The following is a 19472-nucleotide window of genomic DNA, read 5'->3' on the forward strand; positions in this document are numbered from 1 at the left end:
ACAATCCCATGTGTAACAGCAGTAACAAAATACCAAGTAATAAATATAACAAAAGAAGCCTAAGACTTGTACACTGAAAACTACAAGACGCTGCCGGAAGCAACTAAAGAAGGTCTGACGAAAGGCGAAGACAGCCAGTGCTCACAGACCAGAAGCTGCGGCAATATCGTTGCGCTGCTCCCCCAGGCTGATCTGCAGCTGCGATGAAACCCCCCTTCAAAACTCCAGCTGGCCTTGCACAGTCTGACCCCAGCATTCTTGTGGGGATGCAAGGGCCCCAGAATAGCCGAAACTATCTTAAAAAAATAAGAAGAAAGCTGTTGGAGCCACATTGCCGATTGAAACTTACCGCAGAGCTACAGAGATCAAGGCAGTGTGGCGCTGGCCGAAGGACAGACAAGCGTGTCAGGGGAACGGCATCGAGAGTCCAGAAATAAACATTCACACCCATGGCTAACCGGTTTCCACAAGGACACCCGGACGATTCGAGGAGAAAAAGAATAGTCCACAACTGGTGCCGAGACAGCTGGAAATCCAAAGGTAAAAGAAGGAAGGGAGGGCCATACCTCACACCATACACAAACATCAACTCAAAATGGTCGTGGACCTCAGTGTAAGAACGGAAGCTATAAAACTCTTAGAGAAAACGTAAATCTTCATGACCTTGAGTTAGACAATGATTTCGTATATACAACCCCAAAGCACAGGCAACATTAGAAAAAATAGTAGGTAGGAAGTTCCTTGGTGGTCTAGTGGTTAGGACTAGGTGCTTCCACTGGTATGGCCTGGGTTCAGTCCCTGGTTGGGGAACTCAGATCCTGCAAGCCATGGGGTGTGGCTGAAAGAAAAGAAAAAGGAAAAAATAGGTAAATTGGGCTTGGTAAAAATTTTAAACTCTCGTGTATCAAAGGATACTGTGTATTGAGATTATATGATTTCAAATCTACTCTTTTTTTTTTCAAATCTACTTTTGACAATTTGAGTGACAATGTATTAATCCATTGACTATGGCAAAGACAGATGGTTTTAGAAGTGACGTTGTTTGGAGAGGAGGGATAAATTAGAAGGTTGGGATTAACACACACACTACTATATACAAAATAGATAACCAACAAGGACCTACTTATAGCACAGGGAACTCTACTCAATATTCTGTATTAACCTGTATGGAAAAAAAATCTGAAAAAAAAAAATATATATGTATAACCGATTCACTTTGCTGTATGCTCGAAACTAACACAACATTGTTAATGAAACTTGCACCAACATAACATAAAAATTAAAAACAAAGCAAGCAAGCCAGAATTAAGGTTGTGTTGATATAAGAATGGGCTGTGTCAGGATGTCATCGTATTTATCAGAGCTCAGCTGCTCAAAGGGCCCCTGGGGGCTTATCAATAAGAACATGTGAAAAAGCCACCGTGGTGCCCGGACATTAGGGCTGTAAATACCAAGAGTCTGTGACAGCCGAGCCAGACTGCTGATCCAGCTCTCTGAAGCCCTTGGCTTGGTAAAGGTGACTCCTTTATGAGAAATGGTGACGAATGGTGCAGCTGTCTCGCCAAGGAGATCAGCCTTCCATCCAACAGCAGCGCCACGGTTCCCCAGCAACAAGAGAGACTTATTTTTGCGCTGGCAGCTGGACATCTCTCTGGAGGAACCCAAACTTTATTCAAAAGGTACATCTCAGCTGAACTTAGACTTTATGCTTTTTACCACCTGTGGCTGGAACACTGGAGTATCTGTCATTTGTCTGGAGTATGTGATTTCTTTATTGGCTTATTAAGAAACATTACCCTGTACGCTCATGATATTATTGTCACTGTAATGCAGTGGTGACGAATCCACCTGCCAATGCCGGAGACGCAAGGAACGTGAGTTTGATCCTGGGTTGGCAAGATCCCCTGGAGAAGGAAATGGCAACCCACTCCAGTCTTCTTGCCTGGAGGATCCCGTGGACAGAGGAGCCTGGCGGGCTGCAGTCCACGGGGTCGTAAGTAGTCAGACAAGCATGGCATGGCAGTGAACCTGTGCTAAATAAAGCGTTGGCAAAAATAATCTCAGTCCCGGGGCGTGATCTGCCACCCCCTAACAAGACACCATCATCGAGAAAGTGGGGGAAGTGGGGCACAGCCCAGGAAGTGGGAGATGGTTTTGAGAAGTCTGATATCTGATAAGAGACTAGTATCCGCAAGATGTAAAGAATGCGTAGCAACAGCAAAAAGGCAAACAACTCAACTTAAAAATGGACAGAGAATCTGAATAAACTTTTTTTGTTTGGACTGAGCAGCTTGTGGGATCTTAGTTCCCCAAACAAGGAGAGAACCCACACCCTCTTTAGTGAGAGTGTGGAGTCCTAACCACTGGACCACCAGGGAATTCCCTGAATAAACATTTCCCAAAGAAGATGGGTCATGTGGCCAATAAGCACACGGAAGGATCTCAGTGTCATTAATCATCAGGGAAATGCAAATCAAAACCACCGTGAGTCATCACTTCACATCTGCTGGATGGCGACCACAGGAAAGGCGGACAGGACCAAGCGCTTTTAAGAACGTGGAGCAGCCTGAGCCCTCAGACGCTGCTGGTCGGGATGTGAAACGATGCAGCCCTTGTGGAGAATAGTCTGGCAGTTCTTCAAAACCCTAAACAGAGTTCCCACATGATCCAGCAAGGCCACTTAGGTACATTCCCAAGAGAAACGAAACCACACGTCCATTCAAAGACGTGTCTAGCATTGTTCAGTTAAGGGTGGAAGCAACTCGTGTGCCCATGGATGGATGAACAGATACACAAGTGTGGACCAGCCGCACTGTTCAGCCATACACAGGAAGGAAGTCGTGACACAGGCCACACAGTGGGTAACCCTGAAACCATGATGCTGAGCAAAAGAATCCCGTCACGGTAGGCCATGGGTCATATGATTCTGTTTATGGGTAATGTCCAGAATAGGCTGTCAACCGAAAAAAAAAAAAAAAAATTTACCACCTGAAAGCTGAGAGTTATGTTCTATTTTGTGAGTGTTTGTAAGACCTTCAAGCCCAGGAGACGGGGAGACAGTGTCCCCAGTGACCCTGAGAGGAGGCGCGGGGAGGAGCCAGCGTATAGAAAAGGTTTATTACAAGGGCAGGTGGTCCACGTGGGCTCTCTTCTTGGGGTGTTGAAATGTTACATTAGGTAGCACAGCTCTGTGGGTGTATAAAGACCCCTGAGCTGTGAATTTGATGGTACACGAATTGCATCTCAATAAAGCTGAAAAATGTAAGAACTGATCCATAAAGAAGGCATCAGTTCAGTCGCTCGGTTGTGTCCGACTCTCTGCGATCCCATGGACTGCAGCACGCCAGGCCTCCCTGTCCATCACCAACTCCTGGAGTCCACCCACACTCATGTCCATTGAGTCAGTGATGCCATCCAACCATTACCGAAGAACTGACGTTTTCTGACTGTGGTGCTGGAGAAGACTCTTGAGAGTCCCTTGGACCGCAAGGAGATCAGGCCAGTCAGTCCTAAAGGAGATCAGCCCTGGATACTCACTATGGACGTGGGGCTCCTGCTGGCCACAGGCTGAGGCGTCTGGTTGCTGCTCGGCCGCAGGAGCCCTGACAGGGTGGAAATCTTAGCCCAGAGGAGCTGGAGGAGGTCCCGCCTTGGGGAGAAGCACAGAGAGGGTCTGTGTCCGGTTGGGGGGTGGGGGCCTCAGGTGGAGGGAGGCAGGGCCCCTTAAACTTGTCCCCGGCCTCCCAAGCCCTCAGCTAGAGGCTCCTGGGGTCTTCCTCCTGGTAGTCTCTGGTACCATCGTCTCCTTCATGTCAGTGAGATCCGGGCACAGAGGGGTAGCTGAGTCCCGGCTGCCCAGCTGAGACCCCAGGGAGACACGGGCGGTGCCCACGTTCACTGTCCACCGCTCGCTCCCACATATGTGGGGAGGGGGCCCCGAATCACGACGAGTCCACTGGGAGTGGGAATTGTGGTCGAAGGGGGCTCTCTCCATCCTGAGACTGGGAGCACCCAGACCCCAGGGGCCCCGTCTGGTGGGTGCAGCAGAGAGTGGGGTCTGAGACGTATCCTGCTGGCGCTTCCCGTTGATGAGCTGGTGGGTCTTTCCAGAGGAGGCCCGGAGGACCCCAAGCGGCCCCGCTGTGACGAGGAGGGCTGTGCTGGTGGAGACGTGGGCTGGGGAGTGGGGCCAGGGCCCTCAGGATCCAAAGCTTGGTGGTGGGGGTGGGGTGGTTAATACGGCTTCCGTTCTTAAGATTAAGGAAAATGAATAGCAATCAATGCTGCCTACCAAAGGACTCAGCTCTGGTTTCTAAATCAATACTAAATAATCAAATAAACTGGGAGAGAAAATTTAAAATCAAGACCAGAAGAAAGAGGTAGGAGGGCAGCAATGGAGGGGACACGAGGCAGGGACAGGTCTGGGGTCTCAAGGGCCCCCGCCAAGAAGCTGACCCCAGGCAGCGGGGCTCCACAAGGACCTGGAGGAGGGTGGGATGCTGCCCATGTTCGGATGCCTCGGGGGTGACTCGGGCTGGATTCAAGGCGGGCGGGGGTCCTCAGGGGCCCAGGTGGGTGGTGAGGAAGAGGCAGTGAAGGCCTGACTGTCGGGGGGCAGGCCAGAAGGCTGGCAGGAGGGGCACCGAGGCACTTGGCTGTCCTGTGGGAGTGGAGAAGCCATTTCCTGAGGGGGGCAGGGTGCAGGGCAGGGCCTGGATCTGGGGGCTCGGGGTCCGATTGGGCCTCATGGGGCGAGACGAGGCTCCCCCTGCCGTTTGTCCTTCCATCTCCCCAGAGTGCCTCGTTCAGGAGAGGCGGGCGTGGGGAGGCGAGGGTTGGGGCGCCCGCCGTCACCTCACCCGTGCTTCCCCCCCATTCTCCACTGGGTGCCCGGCCTCAGGTGCTGGGCTAATGCCAGGGCCTGGGTGCAGCCAGGTGGCCTCGGACCTCAAACAGCAGGCTCGGGCCAGGCAGGCGGGTGTGAGTCCCGCAGCCTGTCCCCAGGGGGTCCTCCTGGGGCCTGGTCCCTTTCACCACTTGGGCCACGTCTTGCTACAAGCTCCTACTCAGCACTGAGGTCTGGCCAGCAGCCCCCGCTCTCACTGGCCGTGGGGGTCTGTGCAGCGCGCAGGCCCAGTGAGGCTGAGCCCAAGCAGTGCTGGCCCGGTTGAAACTGGCCCCGGGCACAGGGTCTCTGGCTTCCGGACTCTGCCCTGCTTGGCCACCCTCCCAACCCCCCACCCGCTGGGCGCCTTGCGTCTCTCCGGGGCCTCCCCCCACCTTGCTGATCTCAGGGCCACTGGATTGGGAACCCCACTCAGGTCAGCCTCCCAGGCAGAGCAAAGGGCCCAGCTGACCCAGAGCTCAGGGGCACTGGGTGGACGGGGATTGGGGGGGGGAGGGCTCTGAGCCCCCTGAGCATGGGGCTGGGGAGAGCGAGGTTGGGTCCCCTCCGACATGCCCGAGCAGGACCGGAGAAGCAGGGAGGGGACCCCAGGGAGGCCCCAGCCTTGCCTCCCCACCCGGTCTGGGCCCTGCTGCACCCTGGGGGCACTCGCGATGTCTGCTGTGGATTGTTGGGGTTCAGCCAACGTGTGTAAATGAGTAAGCGGAGCCCACAGCCCTCCACCCTCCTGGCCTGGCTACCCAGGGGCAGGTGGGCATGGCCCTGAGTGACTGACCACCGGCGCGCAGGGACGCCCTCTTCCCTCAGACCCTGGCCCGGACCATGTCCCCCTCCCTGCTCCCTCCACCTCACAGAGCCCAGCGCGAGCAGCTGCAGAGCCATCTCCCCAGACGTGGCCGGCTCCATGCTGAGCCTGATCACTGGTCCAGCTCCACCTCGCTTCCCAGGAGCCCCTCCGTGCAGGGTGCGGTCGGGCACGGCACCCTCTGGGCTGGTGGGGGGTCTTCTCTGTCTCGCTCTCTAAATCCAGACTCCGTGTTCCGCGCCCCCTCACGCCATCCCCTGGGTCCCCTGGGGCCGGGGTGGAGCTGAAGGCCGGCAGGTCTCCACGGGCATTGCCTGTCTGGCCCACCCATGGAGCTCCCCACCCGCCTCCCGAGCTCCACCAGCCCCTCAGCGTCCCTCCCAGGCCGGGGGACACCCTGCCTCCCCGCACCCCGGGTCCGCTCGGAGCGCGCCCTGCCCTGCTCCTCTGTCTGTGCCTCACAGGCTCTGGGGTCACATGGAACCGGCCGTGGGGCTTTCGGTTTTCCTTGGCTCCAGGTGACGCCCTGCCCGCACCCCACCCCCAGTTCCCCCGCGTCCTCTCTACCTCTTTGTTTTTCTATCTCCAAAGTAGTTTCTGCATATCACCAGGAAACTAGGTTTTGGTGGTGAGGGAGCTGGGAGGACCCTGTAGTGACTAGGACAGACCTCCGGTCACAGGCTCGGGGCGGGGGCAGCTCCTGGGACAGACCCGAGAAGTGCAGGGCGCAGCGGCCCTCTCCCAGAGCCCCCTCCTCCCGGGGGCACAGTGTGTGGCCATGGGGTGCCGCCTCCGGTGGCTCTAGTCCCTTTGCTTCTAACGGTTGGGCTTTCCCCAGACTTCCTGCTCAAAGTCCAGAGACTCAGGCACCCAGTGCCTCCTAGGATGTTATCTTTTCACCTTTGACCAGATCAAAGGATGCTGGCGAGACCCTGAACCCCTGCAGGGCCCTGGGATCCAGGGTTGTGAAGGACAGAATATGTGTAAGGAAGGGCCTGGGTTCTGCTGCTGCTGAGGCTGCATGGCGCCCCCTGGCAAGGCCTGGGCTGGGAGGCACAGGCCTGGACAGCCTTACGGCTCTTGTACCTCGTGCTGCCGAGCCTCCCAGAGGAGCCTCCAGCCGTGTGATGTCTGCCTGCCTCCCCCTCCAGCCAACCCTCTGCGTCGCACCTGCTGCTCTGCTCCCACGATAGCGGGAGTGAGGCTGTGGGTTGAATTGTGTCCCAAAACAAAATTGTATGTTGACATCCTAACCCTCAGTACCTCAGAATGTGACTGTATTTGGGAATAGGGCCTTCGTGGAGAGTTATTGAAATCCAAAGGAGATTACTCGGCATTTGGAGTGGATCCTAAATCCAGGGGCAAGTGTTCTCTGCAAGGGATGCAGAGACTGGACCCTGACACGGGGAGAGGCCACGTGGAGGTGAAAGTGGAGGCCAGGGGTGGGCTTCTCCAAGCCAAGGAACCCAACAGACCATCAGGAGCTGGGAGACAGGCCTGTCTTGATGGTCCTTCACAGCCCTTGGAGGAATCAGCTAAGCCCACACCTTGACCTTGGACTTCTGGCCTCCAGGTTGTGATATTTTGTTACACAGTAGCCCTAGATGACTATGACACTTAGATTTGGTTCTTCTTTTTTAACTGGAGTATAATTGCTTTGATCTCCTTGCTGCCCAAGGAACGTTCAGTTGTCTTCTCTAGCACCACAGTTTGTCAATTCTAAAGGAAATCAACCGTGACTACTCACTGGAAGGACTGATGCTGAAGCTCCAATACCTTGGCCACCTGATGCAGAGAGCCGACTCATTGGGAAAGATTGAAGGTGGAGGAGAAGAGGGTGACAGAGGGTGAGATGGTTGAATGGCATCACTGATTCAATGGACATGAACTTGGGCAAACTCTGGGAGATGGTTAGGGACAGGAATGCCTGACATGCTGCAGTCCATAGGGTCGCAAAGAGTCGGACATATTTAACTTATACGCAGAGTACATCATGAGAAACGCTGGGCTGGATGAAGCACAAGCTGGAATCAAGACTGCTGGGAGAAATATCAATTAACCTCAGATATGCAGATGATACCACCCTTTTGGCAGAAAGTGACAAAGAAATAAAGAGCCTTTTGATGAAAGTGAAAGAGGAGAGTCAAAAAGTTGGCTGAAAGCTCAACACTCAGAAAAAAAAAATCATGGAATCCAGTCCCATCACTTCATGGCAAATAGATGGAGAAAGAGTGGAAACAGTGGCTGACTTTATTTTGGGGGGCTCCCAAATCACTGCAGATGGTGACTGCAGCCATGAAATTAAAAGACGCTTACTCCTTGGAAGAAAAGTTATGACTAACCTAGACAGCATATTAAAAAGCAGAGACATTACTTTGCCAACAAAGGTCTGTCTAGTCAAAGCTATGGTTTCTCCAGTAGTCATATACGGATGTGAGAGTTGGACCATAAAAAAGTTGAGAACTGAAGAACTGATGCTTTTGAGCTGTGGTGTTGGAGAAGACTCTTGAGAGTCCCTTGGACTGCAAGGAGATCAAATCAGTCCATCTTAAGGGAATCAGCCCTGAATACTGCTTGGAAGGACTGATGCAAAAGCTGAAACTGCAGTATTTTAACCATTGGCTGGGAACAGCTGACTCATCGGAAAAGTCCCTGATGCTGGGAAAGATTGAGGACAGAAGGAGAAGAGGGTGTCAGAGGAGGCAATGGCTGGATTGCATCACTGACTCAGAGGACATAAACTTGGGCAAACTTCGGGAGATGGTGAGGGACAGAGAACCCTGGCGTGCTATGGTCCATGGAGGTGCGAAGAGTCAGACGTGCCCGGGCGGCTAAACAGCGGCAGCAGCTCTTCACATCAGGGGCCGCACTGTCGGAGCTCCCGCTTCAGCATCAGTCCTTGCAATGAATATTCAGGACTGATTTCCTTTAGGATGGACTGGTTTGATCTCCTTGCATTCCAAGGGACTCTCAAGAATCTTCTCCAACACCACAGTTTAAAGGAATCAATTCTTTGACACTCAGCCTTCTTTATAGTCCAACTCTCACATCCATACATGATTCCTGGAAAAAGCATAACCTTGACTCTATGGACCTTGTTGGCAAAGTGGTGCCTTTGCTTTCTAATATGCTATCTCAGTCAGTTCAGTCACTCAGTCATGTCTGACTCTGCGACCCCATGGACTGCAGCACACCAGGCTTCCCTGTCCTTCACCAACTCCCAGATCTTGCTCAGACTCACATCCATCGAGTCGGTGATGCCATCCAACCATCCCATCCTCTGTCGTCCCCTTTTCCTCCTGCCTTCAGTCTTTCCCAGCATCAGGGTCTTTTCCAGTGAGTCAGCTCTTCGCATCAGGTGGCCAAAGGATTGGAGCTGCAGCTTCCGCTTCAGTCGTGCAATGAATATTCAGCACTGATTTCCTTTAGGATGGACTGGTTGGATCTCCTTGCAGTCCAAGGGACTCTCAAGAGTCTTCTCCAGCACCACAGTTCAAAAGCATCAATTCTTCGGCGCTCAGCTTTCTTTATGGGGCGCATCACAGGGGAGTGTGTTCAATATCGACGCACTGATTCAAATTCTCTGTGGGGCAGCACACTCAGGACCCACTTCTATGTGCTCTGCCAGTGCCCAGCGAGGTCCTGCGGCTTCCTCTGTGTCTTGCGCTCATCATGTCTGAACCAGCTCAGGGCTTACGGCAGCCTTGCTCCCGAAGTGGGTGGGAGATGGAATTTCACACCATTAAAAGGACAGAAGCCACATGAAGGGGTTCATGTGTCAACCTGACTGGGTCATGGGGAGCACAGATATTTATTCAACATATTTATTTATGTTGAATAAATATCTCCTGGGTATATCTGTGTTTCTAGAGGAACTCAGTGTTGGAGTGTGTAGACTGGATAAAGCAAGAGGCCTGCCCCTGAAGGTGGGCCTTGTCCAGTCATGTGAAGGCCCACAAAGAGCAAGAGGCTGAGTGAGAGGGAACTCCCCCAGCCTGGTCAGGAGCCCAGACACAGGGACAGTCTTTTCCTGCCTTCAGACTCAGGCTGAAATGTGGGCCCTCCTCCAGACTCAAGCCCACTGGCTTTTGGACTAGAACTGATGCCATCTGTTCTCCAGGTCCCACTCACCGACTCCAGGTCCCGGGGCTTCCCAGCCTCCCTGATGGTGTGAGCCAGTTCCTTGTCATCAGAACCCTGCTTCCTACACTGTGTCTTTGGCAGTGCTACAGGAGTCTGACGTCAGCAGGGGACGGCCCCGCCATCCCTGGAGTCAGGTGTGTGGATCTGGAGGGGACTGGCCTCTGGGACTCTTCTGCAGCCAAGCCCTGTGTCCATCCCAGGTGGAACTGAAACAGGCGGGACGCAGACAGGGCACAGCCTTTGAGAGACTGGCATAGCCCGGGGACGCAGCAGAGACTGACCCGAACCGAATGGGCCCGAGACGGTGGGCAAGCCGACTCCCACCGACCTCGAGTCTCAGTGCTGCTGTTGCTGTTCCGTCACGCGGTCGTGTCCCACTCTTTGTGACGCCATGGACCGCAGCACGTCAGGATTTTCTGTCCTTCACCATCTCCTGGAGTTTTCTCAAACTCATGTCTATTGAGTGAGTGATGCCATCCAACCACCTCATCCTCTGTCGTCCCCTTCTCCTCCTGCCCTCAATCTTTCCCAGCATCGGGGTCTTTTCCAATGAGTCAGTTCTTCTCATCAGGTGGCCGAAGTGCTGGAGCTTCAGCTTCAGCGTCAATCCTTCCATTGAGTATCAGGATTGATTTCCTTCAGGACTGACTGGTTTGATCTCCATGAAGTTGTCGACTGAAAATGTACAACTTGAGCATTGTGAGTTGAGTTCTGTTTGAGGCAAAATGAGGGCTGCAGCCCAGGGGCAGCATCTCAGAGAGCTCGGAGAGACTACTCCAAAGCAGCGGTGGGGGAAGACGATACAGAAGGTCTTGGTGAAGGGGGGGTTCAATACCACAAAGCAGTCATTTTACAAAAGGCTTTTTGTTAGTGGTGAGGCTCTGAGGTCACCATGAAGGGACTTAGTGCTTCTCTAGATATGAGGAGATGCAAGGATTGAGATCATAAAATCTGTTCCTAAAACCATCCAACAGTCTAAAGACCTGTCCCACCAGATTCCCTGGAGCACAGACTGCCTCAACCCACCCTGAACTCACTCAGGGGCTGCTGAAGGTCAGCAGCTATGGCAGCTTGGGGTTTAATCTCCGTAGAGCAGACGGCAAACATCTTTGTTGTTTAGTTGTTGGCGACGCTCTTAGTAAGTGCCAATTTGTAGTTGACACAGTCCAAGGGACTCAAGAATCTTCTCCAACACAACTATTCAAAAGTATCAATTCTTTGGGGCTCAGCCTTCTTTATGGTCCAATTCTCACATCCATATATGACTACTGGAAAAAATCATAACTTTGACTATATGGATCTTTGTTGGCAAAGTAATGTCTCTGCTTTTTAATATGGTGTCTAGGTTTGTCATAGCTTTTCTTCCAAGGAGCAAGCTGTCTTTCAATTTCATGGCTGCAGTCACCATCTGCAGTGATTTTGGAGCCCAAGGAAATAAAGAATGTCACTGTTTCCATTGTTTCCCCATCTATTTGCCATGAAGTGATGGAACCGGATGCCATGAATTTTGTTTTTTGTAATGTTGTATTTTATCCAGCTTTCTCCCTCTCCTCTTTCACCTTCATCAAGAGATTCTTTAGTTGCTCTTTGCTTTCTGCCACTGGGGTGGTTTCTTCTGCATATCTCAGATTGTTTATGTTTCTCCTGGCAGTCTTGATTCCAGCATGTGCTTCTTGTAGCCTGGCATTTCTCCTGATGTACTCTGCATATAAGTTAAATAAGCAGGGTGACAATATACAGCCTTGATGTACTCCTTTTCCTATTTGTAACCAGTCTGTTGTTCCATGTCCAGTTCTAACTGTTGCTTCCTGACCTGCATACAGATTTCTCAGGAGGTAGGTCAGGTGGTCTGGTATTCCCATCCCTTTAAGAATTTTTCAGTTTATTGTGATCGACACAGTCAAAGGCTTTAGTGTAGTCAATGAAGCAGAAGTAGATGCTTTTCTTGAATTCTCCTGCTTTTTCTATGATCCAAAGGCTGTTGGCATTTTGATCTCTGGTTCCTCTGCCTTTTCTAAATCCAGCTTGAACATCTGGGAGTTCTTGGTTCACGTATTGTTGAATCTTGGCTTGAAGGATTTTGAGCATCACTTTGCTAGCATGTGACATGAGCACAATTGTGCAATAGTTTGAAACTTCTCTGGCATTGCCTTTCTTTGGGATTGGAATGAAAATTGACCTTTTCCTGTCCTGTGGCCGCTGCTGAGTTTTCCAAATTTTCTGGCATATTGAGCAGCACTTTCACAGCATCATCTTTTAGGATTTGAAATAGCTCAGCTAGAATTCCATCACCTCCACCAGCTTTGTTCATAGTGATGCTTTCTAAGGTCCACTTGACTTCACATTCCAGGATGTCTGGCTCTAGATGAGTGATCACACCATCGTGATTATCTGGGTCATGAAGATCTTTTTGGGCAGGTCCCCTGGAGAAGGGAAAGGCTACCCACTGCAATATTCTGGTCTGGGAATTCCATGGACTGCACAGTCCATGGGGTCGCAAAGAGTCGGACACGACTGAAGCACTTTCACTTCACTTCATCTCATGTGTATAGACATATACACTCATGTTCCCTTGGTATACAGTCTCAGTGTACACTCATTGTGACACCTCAGCAAGCCAAGTGACACGCCCCCAGGTGCCAGGACAGTTCTCATGTCAATCATCAAAGACCAAAAAGTGGGTTGTGGCCCATTTCCTGGAAATCTCCACCCTTTCCCCCCAGTAGAATCATCCTCCTCCTTATTACTACTCTATGGAATTACCCAGCCCATAAAAGCTAGCCACAGCATATCTCAAGGCCACTCTCACCTTCTGAGATGGCCCGTGCCCTGCCGATGGAGTGTGTTTCCTTTTGAATAAGTCGACTTCCTACCTATTACTTTGTCTCTCACTGAATTCTTTCTGAGATGAGAGATCAAGAATCCGAGCTGCATTAACTCCTGAAACCAGGTGTGTGATCTCAGTTAAAGGACGAGTTTTGACCATGTTTGAGTCCCAGCCTCCTGGGTTCAAATCCCAATCTGAGTGCCGTGGTCTCAGGAAAACACGCTCAACACCACGGGCCGCCCATCTCCAATGACCTTAGCCCCACTTGTGAGAGCCCACTGTTGCCCCTCAGACCTCGTCAACCTCGGACCTGCCTCACGTGAGGCTGAGGACCCCAGCTCCCCGCGCCCGTCCTTCCTGCCCGCCTTGAGTTCATCTGCTTTGTCACCTGCTCTCCTGCCATTTCCTGTCTTCACGTCTTAGTCACCAACCTAGAACACCCGTCCTTCACGCTAATCCTGCCCTTGCTCCTGTTGATATCGAAAGCTCTGCCTCTGTGCACTGGTGCCAAATTGAACTGCAGAGATAGAGTTCTGGGTGAAGTAGAAAAGAATAGCTTTACCAGGCAGAGGGGGACACAGGGGCTCCTGCCCTGAAAAACCTGTGTGCCCCCACCCTGGGGCGATTTGATGAGGAGTTTGATAGTGATGGTTCAAAGGCAGGGTTGCTAATAGGGATCAGGGTGTGTGCAGGCCCTGCACTCAAGTGGTGAAGAATCTGCCAGCCAGCGCACGAGATGCAGGTTTGATCCCTGGGTCGGGAAGATCTCCTGGAGGAGGGCATGGCAATCCCCTCCAGTATTCTTGCCTGGAAAATCCCATGCACAGAGGAGCCTGGTGGGCTGCGGTCCACGGGGTCACACAGAGCCGGACACGACTGAAGAAGCTGAGCACAGGTCCAGGTGGGTCTCCTGATGAGCTTATCTGGTTCTCAAGGTTATCAAACTGCAGCCTTCTCTGGAATGAAGGTGCTAACATCTGCCATTTGTTTGGGGTTTAAGAGGTCAAAGATCCTGCTCTGTGTGTCTCTTCGGGTAGAACCAGGACCCTGCTCCAGGCCTTCCCTATTGTGTCCTGGCCGCTCCTCCCTTGTCTCCACATCCCTGCCCTTCCCTGATTAGCAACTGTCTGAAAGACTTCCATGCCCAGGATCCCCGCAGGGGTCTACAGGGTGGGGTTTCGGTAGACATCACATTCCCCTGGTGGAGGGACTTTGTCTGAACACAATTGCTGGGCCCCAGCCTAGCGTTTCTGAGTCATGAGGTCAGCAGGGGTAGGGGTGGGGGTGGGGGTGCCATGAGGATCTGAGGATCTGAGGATCAGGGGCTGCTTGCTGGTCCAGCTACCACTCTGAAACTAGATTCTGTTGCAGTAACAAAGACACCCTAAGCTCTCAGTGGTTTTCTTTCCTCCCACACAGTCTTATATGGGTTAACTCTTCCTCATCTTATTTTTTTTTTGGAAACTTGTGGCCTCCAAGGTCCCCTTGCAAGAGGGGACTACATGGGAAATAGCTTGCTTCCCTTCCCCTGAAATCCCACTGGTCCGAACACAGTCACGTGACCCGGAGTAACCGTACTGGAGGTGGGAGACTGCAGTCCTTCTGTTTGCCCGGCACCTAGCCTTAGCTCTTCCCACAGGGCCCCCTGCCCACCAGATGGCTTCTCACACCCAGAACGCGTCCTCGCCTGCCCCGCCTGCGGCTGTGGCCACGCCAGGTCCAGGCCCCCAGCTGGTGACACATCAGGTTGGCGCGTGTCTCCTCCTGGTCCTGCAGCTTTTGACCTGAGAGGTTGGCGTCGTGTTGGTGACCCCAGACCCTCAGCCTGGTCTGTGCCCACACTTCTGCTATGGGACCTGGGGGTGCCTGCCCGCTGTCGTTGGGGAGTTTTGCCCTGACTCTAGTCTTGGTCATATGACTCACTTTCGTTCTCATCAAGATGACACAGCCAGGCCGGCCTTCTCCAGGAGAGGCACAGGTGGCGTGGAGCCAGGCCTGGGGACGGCAGCCGACGCCCCGATGGGGCCGTGAGCCCGGCCAGTCTGAGCCCTGCTTCAGGTGCTGCAGAGCGCGCCGCCCGGCGTCCGGGCGGCCTGCTGGGTGTTTGCTCATTTTGGTGTTCTGCATCAACAACAGTCAGAGAACTTTTCCCATATTAGTCACGAAGGCCAGGTTGTGCTGTGGTGACAAATAGGCTCCAGACCTGAGATGACGTGGCGCTGGCTTAGCAGACAGGCTGCTGGTGTTACCAAACCAGACCTGCGTCCACCTGCCCATGTGCAGAGTCGCGGTGGAGGAAAGAGTGGCGGCTATTGCAGGCTCCGAGCAAGGAGTCCAGGCAGCTGGTGCTCAAAAGGCCCGAACTCCCCAGAGGCTTCCAGGGTGAGGGAGGGGGGTTGTAGGGAGGGTGGTCGGCTTGTGGACACTCTTCCGATTGGTTGGTGGTGAAGTAACTGGGAGTCGGCATCATCAGCCTTTTGGTTCCGACGGGCCTGGGGTCCCCATGCAGGTGGGCAGCACCCAGTCAACTTCCTGCACCCGGTGGGGGTTTGTAGGTTTAGTCACTCCGTTGTGTCCGACTCTTTGTGATTCCTTGGACTGTAGCCGCCAGGCTCCTCTGTCCATGGGACTCTCCAGGCAAGAACACTGGAGTGGGTTGCCATTTCCTTCTTCAGGGGATCTTCCCGACCCAGAGATTGAACCCAGGTCTCCTGTGTTGCAGGCAGATTCTTTACGATCTGAGCCACCAGGAAGCTCAGTATCTGCACAAGAGCTCAAAGGATATGGCTCAGCCCTGGAGGAGGAACTAAAGGTCCTTGACTCTGTTTAGTGGCTAAACTATTATTATTTTGTCTTATTTGACTTTTTTCTTTGTTTCTACATTTTCTCGTTTCTCTGATTAAATTTATCCTTTGACTAAAGTTTCTCTGCAGACAAAAGGCAGGTGGAGGACATTGAGGCGGGGGTGGGGGGAGTTCTGTTGTGGGAAGCCCCCTTGGGTCCTGCTCAGTTACAGTGGCCGTGAGAGCCGACAGCAGAGGCTGGAGCTATGGTTCACGTGATCCCTGGGCATTCGGTAAAGAGCACCTGATGGTCACTTTGCAAGTGGACCGCGAGGAGACCGAGCCAACAGCCAAGGGCGGAAGTTGGAAAACAGAATGCTGTGTGTGTGCTGGGCACTGTGTGTGTTGGTCGCTGTTGGCCTTGTTTGTACGAGGAAGAGGTGGGACCGAGAAGGTCCACTTTGCAAACAGAAATGAAAGTGAATATGAGCACATATTGCAGAAAGGAAAGTAAATAGGAACACATATTCAGAAATTCAGAACTGGGCAAAGTCAAAGCTTGGTAACAAAGGCCCAGGAGAACGTCTAAGCTGGGGCAAGCGGGGCAAAGGTCAGAGGAAGGGTCAGACCTGTGTATCAAGCCTGAGGGCCCAGGTGGCTGCTGCCAGGGCAGAGAAGTGTGAGTGCTCACGGCCCCACACGCGCTCAAGACTGCATCAGCAGCTGGTGGCAGCCCTCCTCCACCTGCAGCTTGGCCGACGGGACAGGTGGCCGCCAGGGTTGCCGGGCAAGGGGACGGGAGGGCCAGGCCTGGGTGGTGGGGTGTGTATGTCCCGCCCGCCCACACACACCAGCCTGGAAGGGAGAGGGCGCCGTGCACACCCACGTCTCCTGTCCCATCTTCCTTTTGTCACAGCCTCACACTCCTCCAGTCCGAGGCCACAGCCGACCCGTCACCCCTCCCCAGCCTGGACGCTCAGGCGTGCTTGCTCCTGGCACAGGGCCCCACACCTCGCAGCAGCTGGACACTTGGCTTCTTCTGCTTGGAATGTCACCCTCCTCGACAGGCACATACACCTGCAAACAGCCGTATGCCCCTGCGTGTGCATACAAATCCACGTGTACCCATACACACAGCCCGTGTGCATACATGCCTGTGTGCACACAAGCAACCCACTGATGTGCACACGCACGTCTGTCCACACATGCCCGTCAGCGGGCACACACCCGCACTCTTCACTCCCCTGGCCTTTGGGCCTCAGCCTGGAGCTTGCCCACCAGCTGGGCTGAGACCCCCGCAGCACCCACCGTGGGCCCACCCCAACCCTGTCTTCCTTCCTCCACGTCCCTGGTGGGTCTTCCTCTGCCACTGCTGGTGTTGCCGGCTCTGGGCTGGGCCCTGGTGCCTGGGCGGGCTCCGTGGCCTTTGGTGCCGTGGGCAGAGGGGGTCCCGGCTGAGTGCACGGGGCTGAGACAGACCATGGCCTCCAAGCTGGTGCTGCAGCTGATATGTGGGGTCAGGGCTGACCCTGGGACCCCTCCGTGGAGGCTGTGAAGGGACCCCCAGGCTGGGCCACAGGTGCTGGACCTGAGAGTGAGCTCACGGCCCAGAGCTGCTGCCACTCAGACACCAGGCAGCCCGGGGCGGGGGAGGGGCGGGGGGGGTGCTTGGGGGACCCCAGTCTCAGCTTTACTGGAGCCTTCAGCTCTGGGGCTGAGGGCGGGACAGAGGCAGCAGCCGGCGGGTCCAGGGTTCTGATCCTGAGCAGCCCAGGGGCTGTTCTCTGGTGCCGCCTGGGGCCCCACCCCACTCCAGCATCTTTATGTCAGGATCCTTGCAGCCTGGAAGAGACTTGGGCCTGGGTGTGGCGGGTGGGGGTGGTCCCTGAAGCTGCCAGCGGGTGGCAAGGGGTCCTTGCCCAGCCAGCCGCTTGCTGTGGGGATGGGGATGTGAGGGACCCGCAAAGCAGACTTCAGTCCCCAGGGGCTTCTCAGACCTTGCCCCCCGAGGCCCTTGAGCCCGCAGATGTGTTGGCTCGGACAAGACCCCCAGCCTCGGTGTCCCCAGAGCTGCTTGGAGGTGCCCGACAGCCCCCAGGGGAGGGTGAGCTCTTGGGTGCGGACACTTGGGGCCTGGCTGCGGGGCTGCTGCATGACCATGGCTCCTGAGCCTCGCAGGGCCTCAGAGCCAGGACCGGGGCCTCCCTAGCTACGCTTGTCCCTGGACTGGGGGCTTTCTGTTCGCTCGGGCCAGGAGGGCAGAAGCCACTGGTGCCCACCCGTCCCCCTCCTGCGTGATGTGGACTTGAAACCCTCCTGGTCTGAGCGCCCGAGTGTTTGTCCTCCCGGGTCACTCTGACCGTCTGGAGAGGCACCCGGGCCTCTGTGGGCCGCGGTACAGAGTGTGGCCAGGGAACCCTTGGTGGGGGCTCCTCAGAGGTTGCCCCTTCCCGCCACCAGCCAGGACCCCAGGGCTGCCCCCGACTGTGCATCAGGCTTCCTGCCCTGCTGCCCTGCCCTGTGTGAGTGCCACAGAAGGGCAGGGAGGGCTGTCCCCGCCTGCTACGGGCCCGTGTCGTCCTTGTCCCCTGAAGCACGGCCTGTGCGCTCCCGGGACAGGAGCCAGTCAGCACCTGGAGGGGAGGGTGGGCGCCGAGTGACTTCAGGGACCCGTACGGCCCCCAGAGCACAGGGGCCGGGGGCACTGAGGGGACGGCCTGGCCTCTGCATCCTGTCCACGTCTGTGAAACTGGGCCGTATTTTCGCACCTGCGGAAGGTGTCTCAGTGTGCAGGCGCCAAGACGGACGGCAGCACCCCCAGGGTCCCAGCAGGCCACGGGCGTCACCTGCCGGGGTGGCCTGGGGCCGGGGGGCTTACCGGTCGGTGCTGAAGAGCCGAGCAGCCGGCAGATGCCCACTGGAAGGAAGAGGCTCCGGGGGTGGAGCCTGCCCGCCTGTCTGCAGGTGCGTCTGCCGCCTCGAGACTGCAGGAGGCCCTCTGGGGAGCCGCGGGTGGGGAAGGCCGGGGGGCTGGCCCGTTAGAAGGGCCGCGGTGTGTGTGCGCTTCGGTCAGTGTCCGGTCGTGCCCGACTCTGCGACTCCGTGGACTGCAGCCCCACCAGGCCCCTCTGTCCGTGGAGGAAGGGCAGCCGGAGACCAGACTCCAGCCTGTGCGCGGGAATGTGGCCCAGGGCCCAGGCCTGTCCCGGGAGCCGGCAGTGCGGCGAGCGTCCCTGGCTGACCCCGGGCAGGGGGAGGGGGCACCCACAGTCACGTGGGCAGGACGCAGGGCCTGGAGCCCGCCCTGCGCTCTCCCCCACGGGACCGTCTCCGTGAAGGCGAGGACTCAAGAGGCCAGGAGTCAGGAACAAGAGAGTTGAAAGCCTTTACCCCAAACGATGAAGGGCCGATAGCAATGCCCAGCGACAGCAGGAGGTGATGAGCTGGGGTGGGGCGGATGCAGGAGGGACCACAGCCCCTGGCTTCCCTGAAGAGATGGACCTGATGGTCAAAGTCTGGCAAGTTGGATCACGAAACAACGAAACCAATGAAAAGGCATGAGGAAAGTAAAAGGGGCCTAGGGACAGATTCAGCGGGAGATTAAAAGGATGGCGAGAGCGTATTCGATTACTGTGGCAGCTTTTTATTTATTTCAGTAAAACTAAGCATGCAAGTATCACACAACCCAGCAATGACACTCTCGGGCATTTCTCCAAAAGAAATGAAAATTTATGTCCACTCGAGGCAGTGCACACAGATGCCCATAGCAGCTTTGTTTGCCACAACCCCAGGTTGGGGGTGGGGGGATGTTCCATCACCACATCCACTTTTCTGAGTCTCTGGACCCCAGTGCGGGGCGGGGAGTCCGTCTATTCTGACAGTGTCCGCCCGGCTTACTGTCAGACCCCCAGGTTAAGGACTCAGCCCCTCAAGACAGTCCCCACACTTGTACCAAGTCCAGACCACCTCTAATTATGACTGTGAATTGAGGGTTCCACCCCCCTGCCC

This window comes from Oryx dammah, unplaced genomic scaffold, assembly GCF_014754425.2.
Source record: "Oryx dammah isolate SB20612 unplaced genomic scaffold, SCBI_Odam_1.1 HiC_scaffold_15, whole genome shotgun sequence".
NCBI lineage: Eukaryota > Metazoa > Chordata > Mammalia > Artiodactyla > Bovidae > Oryx > Oryx dammah.